Source organism: Bos taurus, chromosome 14 (assembly GCF_002263795.3).
Source record: "Bos taurus isolate L1 Dominette 01449 registration number 42190680 breed Hereford chromosome 14, ARS-UCD2.0, whole genome shotgun sequence".
Taxonomy (NCBI): domain Eukaryota; kingdom Metazoa; phylum Chordata; class Mammalia; order Artiodactyla; family Bovidae; genus Bos; species Bos taurus.
The window spans coordinates 63,469,360-63,478,714 of NC_037341.1; the positions used below are offsets into that span (position 1 = coordinate 63,469,360).

Sequence of the window (9,355 nt, forward strand, 5' to 3'; positions counted from 1 at the left end):
AAAGCTTTATTCATGCACAGCCACACCCTTTCCTCCACATATTGAACAGGTGTTTTCCTGCTGCAGTGGCAGAGTTGAGTTGTCACCACAGAGACAGAATGTTCCACAGAACCAACAACATTTAATAAATGAAAAAGTTTCCCAGCCTCTGCCATCAACCACAGAGTAAGGAAAATGGGGGAAGAGGAGTTTGATGATGGGAGAGCAGTTTTCCCATCTCTGAGAAAGAAGACAAATCTGTACCAGCTGAGGGAAAGCAAGAAATCATTCAGGTTATGAATTTCTCTCTGGGCCCCCAAATGAAGATACAAGCAAAGTTAAGTTCAGTTATAGGAAAAAAACTTCCATTTTTGCATTTCTGAATGATCTATAAAATTCCTAACTGCATAGGAGTAATTTAGCAGGATCAGAATAGGAAGAGAGGGAGAAAGTGAGACAAAGGTACACGTGGGTCAAACTATAGAGTGCCCCTATGCTTGGAGGATAAGGACTGGGTGTCCAGCCCTGGCACAGAGCAGGGTCGCTGGCTGAGAAGAGCTGTAGAACCACCATTGTTTCAAAGCTGTCCTCCCCCCACTCCCCTGAGGCCACACCTCATGCTTGGCAAGCTGCTTTCAGGCACTTCACCTCAACCCAGACTCATATCACCTCTGGGGGGGTGGGTAGGGGGGTACTTCCTGTCCCATCTTAGAGCAGAGGCACCGGAAGCTCTGAAAGTCTCTGGAACTTGTCCTGGGATCAGAACCCAGGTTTCCAACTCCCTCTTCAGGGCTCACCCAGTTCTGCCCAAGGAAGGGAGGGGCTGGCCCATACCTCAGGAAGGGGACTGCCAGAACTTCCTCCTGAGCTGCGTATCTGGGTGTGAGAGAGGACAGAGTATGCAAGGAGGCTGTGGAAGATGGTTCTATTTATAATAAAGGGAATACATTCACTCATTCAGCCACTCACTTACTCATTCACTCACTCATTCATTTTCTTGTATCAGAGGGCCTGTCCCTCTTGACTTCTGAAGAGAATGCATTTGACTTTTGACTTTTTTTTTAATCCTGAAGAGCTGTTGATCATCCTTCATAGTTAGCCAATCACACTGGTTTTGTAAAGCAGCTCAGCAGGTGAAAAAGGGGGGATGGGGGAGGCATAAGGCTCCATAGTCAGGTAACTTTAGGTTTACATTCCAGCCTTATGCATATACCTGCCAAGTGACTAAGCATCTGTGCCTCAGCTACCCAGTCTGAAAGTCAGGTTAATAAGACCTGCCTTCAAGCCCACTGGGTAACAGCATTATGTGAAAAGAGACAGGGTTTTCTGCTGAGTGACCAGGTGCGAACTCCAGGTTGCTGGGTGCTGAGCTGGCTGAAACGGGGGCTCCCCCTCCTCTAGGAGTAGGGCTGTGCTCACCCCACTGAGGGGTTCCTGGCTGCTATCAGCATCAGTGTGCACTTCCAAGAAGCCTTTCTCTGTCGTCCAGACCATTCTCAGGATTGCAGAAGCCTGCATTGTCACATGCTCACTGGGTGCTATTCTGACCCCACTCAGAGTCTCTGAAAAAAAAAAAAAAAAAAGGAAAGTGCAGGGGCTGCGGTCCCTGTCCTGGAGCACAACCTGTGTATTGTTCTGCCAAGCTCAGACAGTGCCAAACCAGGTGGGCCCCTTGGGCCCCACTTTTTTTCCAGCAATAATTAAAATATTTATTTAAAGTAATACATTTACAGCCCAAATAGTTCTACATTGTACATTTCAGGTTTAACCAACTTCATAAAAATACTTGAGAACAGCTGTATCCACAGATTTAGACTACTAAATTATTTCTTTGCCCATTCTTCTCTCTCTTTTCTTTCCTGAATAACCTCTTTCAGATATAGTTCAAGTAGAATTTATCCTCCTCATACTCTGTCCACCGCTCTTTAGGCAGGATCTGCTGCCTCATGCCCAGGTCCAGTGCTCTCTTAATGAGAAACACTCTGTAGTTACAAAGGTTCTCAGGAAGCCTTCTTATGGCTTCTTTTACATCGTCATCCTCATATATTGTATCATCTAGCGTTAAGCCCAGTTTATTGAATCTGTGCTGCACCAGGGGTTGGAATGAATTCCAACATCCACATGGCATGATTAAAGAACATGCTCTATAGGCGAAAGGGGAAATTTCCAGAGGCCAGTGCAGAACCAGAGAAGAGAAGGAATCTTCTCTGGCCCAGTGCTGAACCAGAGAAGAGGAATCTGTCTGCATTCTCCTTTCAGCCACAGAGAATTGTGCCTGGGGCTCAGACTCTGCTGACTGGCAGTTTGGTCTCTGTTCCATGACCAGACCCTCCCCCATGGGCCTCCCTTTGTCTAGGGTAATTGTAGGACAGCCCGTTTGACATGGAGACTATCTAGGCAGCTTGGACCAGTGGTCTGGATCAGGGCAGTGGGAGAGGGCGGAGTAGGCAGGATGCAAAGAATGTTTCTGGGCCTGAGCAACCACAGCAGCTCCAGGCCAGCCCCTCCCCTTCCTCCAGGCCAGCCCCTCCCCTTCCTCCAGGCCAGCCCCTCCCCTTCCTCCAGACTTGGGGAGCCTAGGAAGAGGAGGGGGAGTCTGCATCTGGTCACACACAAAAACCACCCACAGGACGTCTTGAACACTTGGGCCTGGACCCCAAGCTGTCTTCCCAAGTCAGGCTGATAACAATGCTTACAACCAAGCTCAGGGCTTCTAGAAACATGATTCACAAAGCAGAGCTGGCTTTTAACAGAATCATGAGTTTTATTTGGGGATCAAATAGAATCTCCCTCCCTGGGAAGTGGATTGAATCAGAAATGCTCTATTTTGACTCAGTGACAGAGAGGCAAGTCTGGATGAGACCAGATGACTAAAGGATGGCTCACAGAAGGGTTCTTATTTAATCCTATTCTTCCTACAGAGCAGAGGGTCCGTGCAGTCACTGGGCATTGGTGCCACTGACAATGTTCCAGAAGGAGGGATGAATAATGCCAGCTAATGAGTCAGGCTGGCTGCAGGCGCTGTGGTGAGCACCCACAAATCCTGGGGCGAGTTGAGGTAAACTGTTGTATCCACCTTGGAATAAAATGACTAAACAGTAAGATCCAAGCCTTGTTCTGAAAGGAACAATTTGTTTAAAAATAAAGTTTCCCCAGGAAAGTAAAGAAAAGCAATCAGTTCACGTTTCCAGCAACACTGTCCACATAAAAACCTGTGTTCTCAGTGGAGGCTGGAGACACAGAATGGGCTAGTTGGGGAGGTGGTGGCGTCTCCTGCCTGGGAAGCCAGGAGTGTTAGGCTGAATTCTCACTGGCCTGAGATGATTTAAGTGTTATTCTGCCTAAAAGCAAGTAACGGAACCACCAAAGGGCAAGCCTGTGGGGCAAATGATGGTGTCTTTAGCTGAATATCTTGTTTGAGAAACCGTTTGTTAAGCACCAATATCCTCCTGTTTAATCCGAATAATAACTCCATGAGGTAGACATTAATATGATTGTCACCATTTTACAGGTTAAAAAAATTGTGGCAATGTCCTGCAAAAGGTGAATGGATCACCTATCACGTAGCCAGATGACTTAATAGTAAAAAGAAATGAGCTATCAAGCCACAAAAAGACATGGAACTTAAATGCGTTTTGCTAAGTGAAAGCCAATCTGAAAAGACTACATACGTGCTGCATGATTCCAACTATAGGACATTCTGGAAAAGGCAAAACTCTGGAGATGATAACAAGTCAGGGGTTATGGAGGAGTGAAGGATGAATGGATAGAGCTAATATACTCTGTCTGATGTTATACTGGTGAATATACATCATTATGCATTTGTCAAAACCCACAGAATGTACAACACAAAGAATAAATTCCAATGTGAACTATGGATTTTGGTTGATTGAAAAAACAAAACAAGCGAGGGGAGGGATAAATTGGAAATTTGGGGTTAACAGGTATGCACTACTGTACATAAACAATAAGGACCTACTTGTAGCACAGGGAACTATTCATATTTTGTAAGAACCTATAATGTGAAAGAATCTGAAAGAGAATAAATAAACATAACTGAGTCACTTCGCTGTATACCTGAAACATTGTAAATCAACTACAATAAAACACAAAACCATATTATACAATACCGGGAAATAGAAAATATTTTATAATAATTATAAATGGAATATAACCTTTAAAAGTTGGTTACAATCACTGTATTGTATGCCTGAAACTTATAAATATGATATGCCAGCTACCCTTTGATAAAGAATAAATTAAAAACAAAACAAAACTGTGGTAGGTACTTACCCACCATTCATGTTCCCTGTGCCACACCTCCACCATCCTTCATGCTGTGCCCAGCATGCAGGGCTCAGTAAGTGTTTGTCAGATGAACAACTGAATAAGTGCCTTCTAACAGACGCAACTGTACTCAGTTAGCAGGTGGACATTTCTCTTATCCCTGGGAATGAATCATGATTAGTTCAAATCAGGTGTGGCAGCTTGGTTTCCTTGTGCAGTGATTGGCCTAGGAGTGGATGTACAGCCCAGTCTGGTCAATAAGACACAGCAGAACAGATGTTTAATAGGATATGTCAGAATGGTGGTACTAGTTATTAAACTAGTGAAATACTTCTGTACCAGGTGATAAATACTGTTCCCCTGGTCTTCTCTTCCCTTGCGTCTCTTCATAATCCAGCATCTACAAGGTTACTTCTGGCATTGAAGGGGCTTCCAAGACTTTGCTCCAGGGCTACATCCAGCATTTGATCTGTTCTGATTATCCTTGAATAAAATTTCTCCTTGAATAAAAAAGCAAAGGCTCATATCTTTTTGCTCATATCCTTTCTTCCTGCTGTATCACTGTTGTTAGCACCATGGCAGCCATCTTGTAACCATGAGGCAACAAGATGATGATAAGACAAACAGAACCTGAGTCCTTAATGATGCTGGTAAGCCATACTGCATCAAACCTGGAGCTGTCCTCCCTCTAGATGTGATACTATGTGAAACAAATATCTTTCATAGAAGGTTTAAGTTGTTCTGTTATTGTTCTAAACAATACAGACTCAGGCTCAATGGGTTAAGTAATAATCACATTGATACTGAGTGCTAACCATGTGTCAAGTGCTATGCTAAGCTACTTGTGCCCATCATCTCCTTTGCTCTTCTCAGTAACGTTTGATAGGTACTATTGTTATCCTCTTTTCAGAAAAGGAAACTAAGGCTTGGGAGATTTAAAAACTTCCTGAAGCTCGTGAAACCAGCAAACTAGAACTTGCACCCAGCTCTGGGCTGTATTAGAATACAAATTGTCTTTGTATTCATTTTGACTGCACACAAAGAAGACCTTGTGGGAAGATTTTTTAGGGCAGGAAGGATTTACCTTGGGAGGGCCACTGGCCCTCAGATGGGTCCCTGGCATGTGGCAGCTCCATGGCCTGGTCCCATATCCAAAGTCTGGCCCCTGATGTGCAGGTTAAGAAATTCAATTGTCAGTTACCCCAGGCTGAGTGGATGCCAGGTATCTGCCACACAAAAAACACAAGTAAGTGGGTGAAAAGAAGAGCTATCAAGCAGATCAGGTGCAGGTGAGCACTCGCTGGCACCTTCTCTCCCTTGAGGCTTGAAGATGCAAGCACATGGAAAATTAGATTACAAACCAGGAAGCTGCCTGCTAGACATGGGCTCCGAGATGATAGAGAGCTAGTGATCCTCACTGCAGATGTTCCCAGGCTCTGCAGCCCCTGCAGACAGATGGGGAACTCGCTGTGTGGGCCAAGGCACCCACCTGCAGACACTTACATCACTGGGCTTGCTCGGATTTTGCACATTTTTCACTTGGATGTGTGAATGCCTTCAGGCAGCTCGTTCCTAGCTTCCCAGCTGAAACCAAGTCATTCTCCTTCAGGGTGATTCTGTCTAGTTTGTAGGCAGCCATTACAATCTTGCTTCATCATTAAACTCCCTGGAGGCAATCTTGTTTCTGACTCCTTGTTAGTCCAATACTCCACCTGAGGTTTCTGTTTTGGTCCTACATGGAGTTTCATTCAAAAAAGCATCCTCTGACTGTGACAGTAATTTAAAGAAATTCTGATCTTACTTGGGTGGCTCAGGAACACTCAGGGGAATAATCCATAGCAATCCTGGGTTGGGATGATCCCCTGGAGGAGGGCATGGCAACCCACTCTAGTAATCTTGCTTGGAAAATCCCCATGGACAGAGGAGCCTGGCAAGCTACAGTCCATGGGGTTGTAGAAGAGTCGGACATGACTTAGTGACTAAACAACAATAACAAATGTGTCTCTGAGCTCCTCTGTTCCCTGGCTCTCATGGTCCCACACTTCCTCCAGAATCTCCAGCATCTGAAACAAGACTCAAGCACAGGTGGCTTTTTTCTTCTTTTTCTGCTTCTTCCTTTGCATCTCTTTGTTCTATAAATTGACTCAGCCACTCTGCTAAGACCTGTGTCCTTTTCTTCCAGCTTGTCCTCTCTCTCTTGGTTCTGCATCACAAAAGCTACCCCGTTAGGGGATGGGCAGGAACAGGTGTTAAAGGTTTGCATCCATCGAAATCTCCCCCAGCAGACACCAACCTGGACCCTGACGACAAGATGGTGCCCATGGCAGGGTTCTGGCCTCCACGGAGCTTCCAAGTTCTTGAAAGATACAGGTTGAGGCAACCTAGCCCAACTTGAGGCAGCTCTGACGGACAGGTGGGTGTGTGGATACAGACATAGGTTGGGTGCATACTGAGGACCGTGTGGACCTATTGCATGGATACTTACTGGCTGTATTGCTGCACCACCATTGGGAACCATGGCTGAGAATGTGGAGTCAGTGGAGAGAAAACCTCAAAGAGGAAAAGGGGCTACGTCTTGCCTTAAGAGAAGTTAAGTGCTTTAGTAGAAGGAAAGCGGCCTTGCCCTGGTCAGAGAGACATATGCAAGATTATGCATTCCTTCCTGTCACACCAACAAAGGAAAGGGATCAGGGCAGCAGCGAGGCCTCCACCTCTGGCCACGGGGACAAACTGGAGAAGTTAGTTACCTGTGCCTCTCTGTCCTGTGGGGGTGGAATAGAGGAATGGAGAGATGTGGGTGCAGCCTAGAGGAAGGGTAGGTGCAAGCTCCCAGGGGCTGACCTGTGAAGCAGTGATGTCCCAGGATTTGTTCTGCTTCATCCATTCTCACCTCCAAGCCTCCCAAGGTTTTTTCTATTACAAATAATGTGGCTATAAACATCCTTGGACATTAGCCTAGGGTGCTTTAGCTTCTATAGGGTAGATTCACAGGAATGAAATTGCTGGGTCAAAGCTTTGATTTTTTTTTTTTTTAAATTGTAATGGATGTTGTCAGGTTGCTTTCCAAAATGCCTATAACCATTCGCCATTCCACAAACAATGCAAGAGAGTTCCTTTTGCTCTGCATGGTTCAGTCACCCAGTCGTGTCTGACTCTTGTCACCCCATGAACTGTAGCCCACCAGCTTCCTCTGTCCATGGGATTCTCCAGGGAAGAATACTGGAGTAGGTTGTCATTTCCTTCTCCAGTGGATCTTCCTGACCCAGGAATTGAACCCGGGTCTCCTGCATTTCAGGGAGATTCTTTACTGACTGAGCTATGAGGGAAGCCCAATTTTTCTGCATCACTGTCATCAAAGGTGTTCCAGCTATTTTCATTTTTTCAAGTGTGGTGGATATAAAATTACTTTAATCTGCATATCCCTGGTGAGTTTTGGGCATCTTTTCAGATGTTTGTTGCTATTGAGATCTGCTTTCTCTGAGTTGTTATTTTTTTCCTTTCTTTTCTTTTATTTCTTTTCTCTTATTTTTTGGTACTTTCTTTTCAATTGTATATTACTTGTATATTATAAATATGCTTGTATATTATACATTAAATATTTCTTGTTACAAATGTAATATTTATTATACATTTGTATATGCTATATATGTATATTTGCATACATACAAATAAATATTAATATTATAAATATTTTACTCTGAACATCTATGCCCTTCAGCTTGAGAAAATTATTTTCTGCTATTTGATGACTTTCCACTCTTATTTTCCATGTTCACTGTTTCTGGAACTCATGAATCAGCTTGAAGTCCTGCGGGCAGGCAGTTGGGAAAGGAAGATGGGGGTGAAGCGGGAAGAGCAGGGACAAGGTGGAACCACAAGCACGAGTTAAGCCCCACAGGCAGGACAGAGTGACACCGGTGCCTGTTTTTGTCACCTTGACCCTTTGCTGTGATGTGGGTGTCTGCCAAACACACACCTGGCCCCCAGGAGCTAGAGAGGCTAAAAGTGGAGCAGGAGCTGCTGATTAGATGAAAGTGAAAGTTAAGCCGCTCAGTCATGTCTGATTCTTTGTGACCCCGTGGACTGTAGCCCACCAGGCTCCTTCATCCATGGGATTCTCCAGGCGAGAATACTGGAGTGGGTTGCCATTTCCTTCTCCAGGGGATCTTCCCGACCCACGGATTGAACTCAGGTCTCCCACATTGCAAACAGACGCTTTACCCTCTGAGCACCAGGGAATCCCACTCATCAGATGAGTGCACACATTGAGTTACAAATTGGTGGCCACTTCACTTCCACCCTTCAAATCACTCCTATCTCTCTTTTGGCCAACCCCAACCAAAATATACAGGGAAGGGAATTCTTGGAAATGTAGTTCAGCCAAGCCAAGCAGTTTAGTCACAAAGCCACCAGAGCTTTCTTTGAAATCTTACTTAACACTCATATAGCACACATATAACTATATGCCAACTACTGTGCTAAACATTGTGTGTATATTAACTCATTTAATTGTTATAATGCTCCTTACAAGTAGCTATTGTTATAAATATTCCCATTTTGCAGAGGGAGAAACTGAAAATAGAAAGGCTAAGTAAGCTGCTTAAGGCAGCCAGCAGGTAAGTGGGAGAGCTGGGCTATAAACCCAGGAAGTCTGACTCCAGGGTTTGCACACTATGCCACAGTGCAAAGGCAGCATTGTGCCCTGGCCAAGTAGATATTTAAAAGTGAAAATTGGTGAGCTGTAGAGCTTTATGTGGGGAGTTGTGTATTGATTGGTTGTGCTTTTATTTTGGACTCTCCCACAAATTTGTTGAATTCTGTACACTAAGGAATGTGTGTTCCAGTAATAGAGGGTCAAAATGAAATAGACTGCTCAAAGAATCTGCATTTTGTCCTCTCTTGATTCCTGTGCCCTCACTTCTCAAGTGCAGGCAATGCCAGCAGAAGGATGAGGTGGGCTCTCAGGAGGCCACTTCAAGGCCCCTCCTGTCTCTCTGCAGGCTCCAGGCTCCCAGGACTGAGATCCCTGGGCTGGGGTAGCCCCAGAGATGCCTCTGCATGCTGAGCCTCTCTCTGCAAGGTAGAAACG

At 45.0% G+C, this 9,355-nt stretch overlaps 1 pseudogene; it reads right to left on the bottom strand.

Annotated features, from left to right (window-relative positions):
• Positions 1 to 1,644: 1,644 nt before the first annotated feature.
• Positions 1,645 to 2,110, bottom strand: LOC101907120 (cytochrome b-c1 complex subunit 7-like; annotated as a pseudogene).
• Positions 2,111 to 9,355: the final 7,245 nt, after the last annotated feature.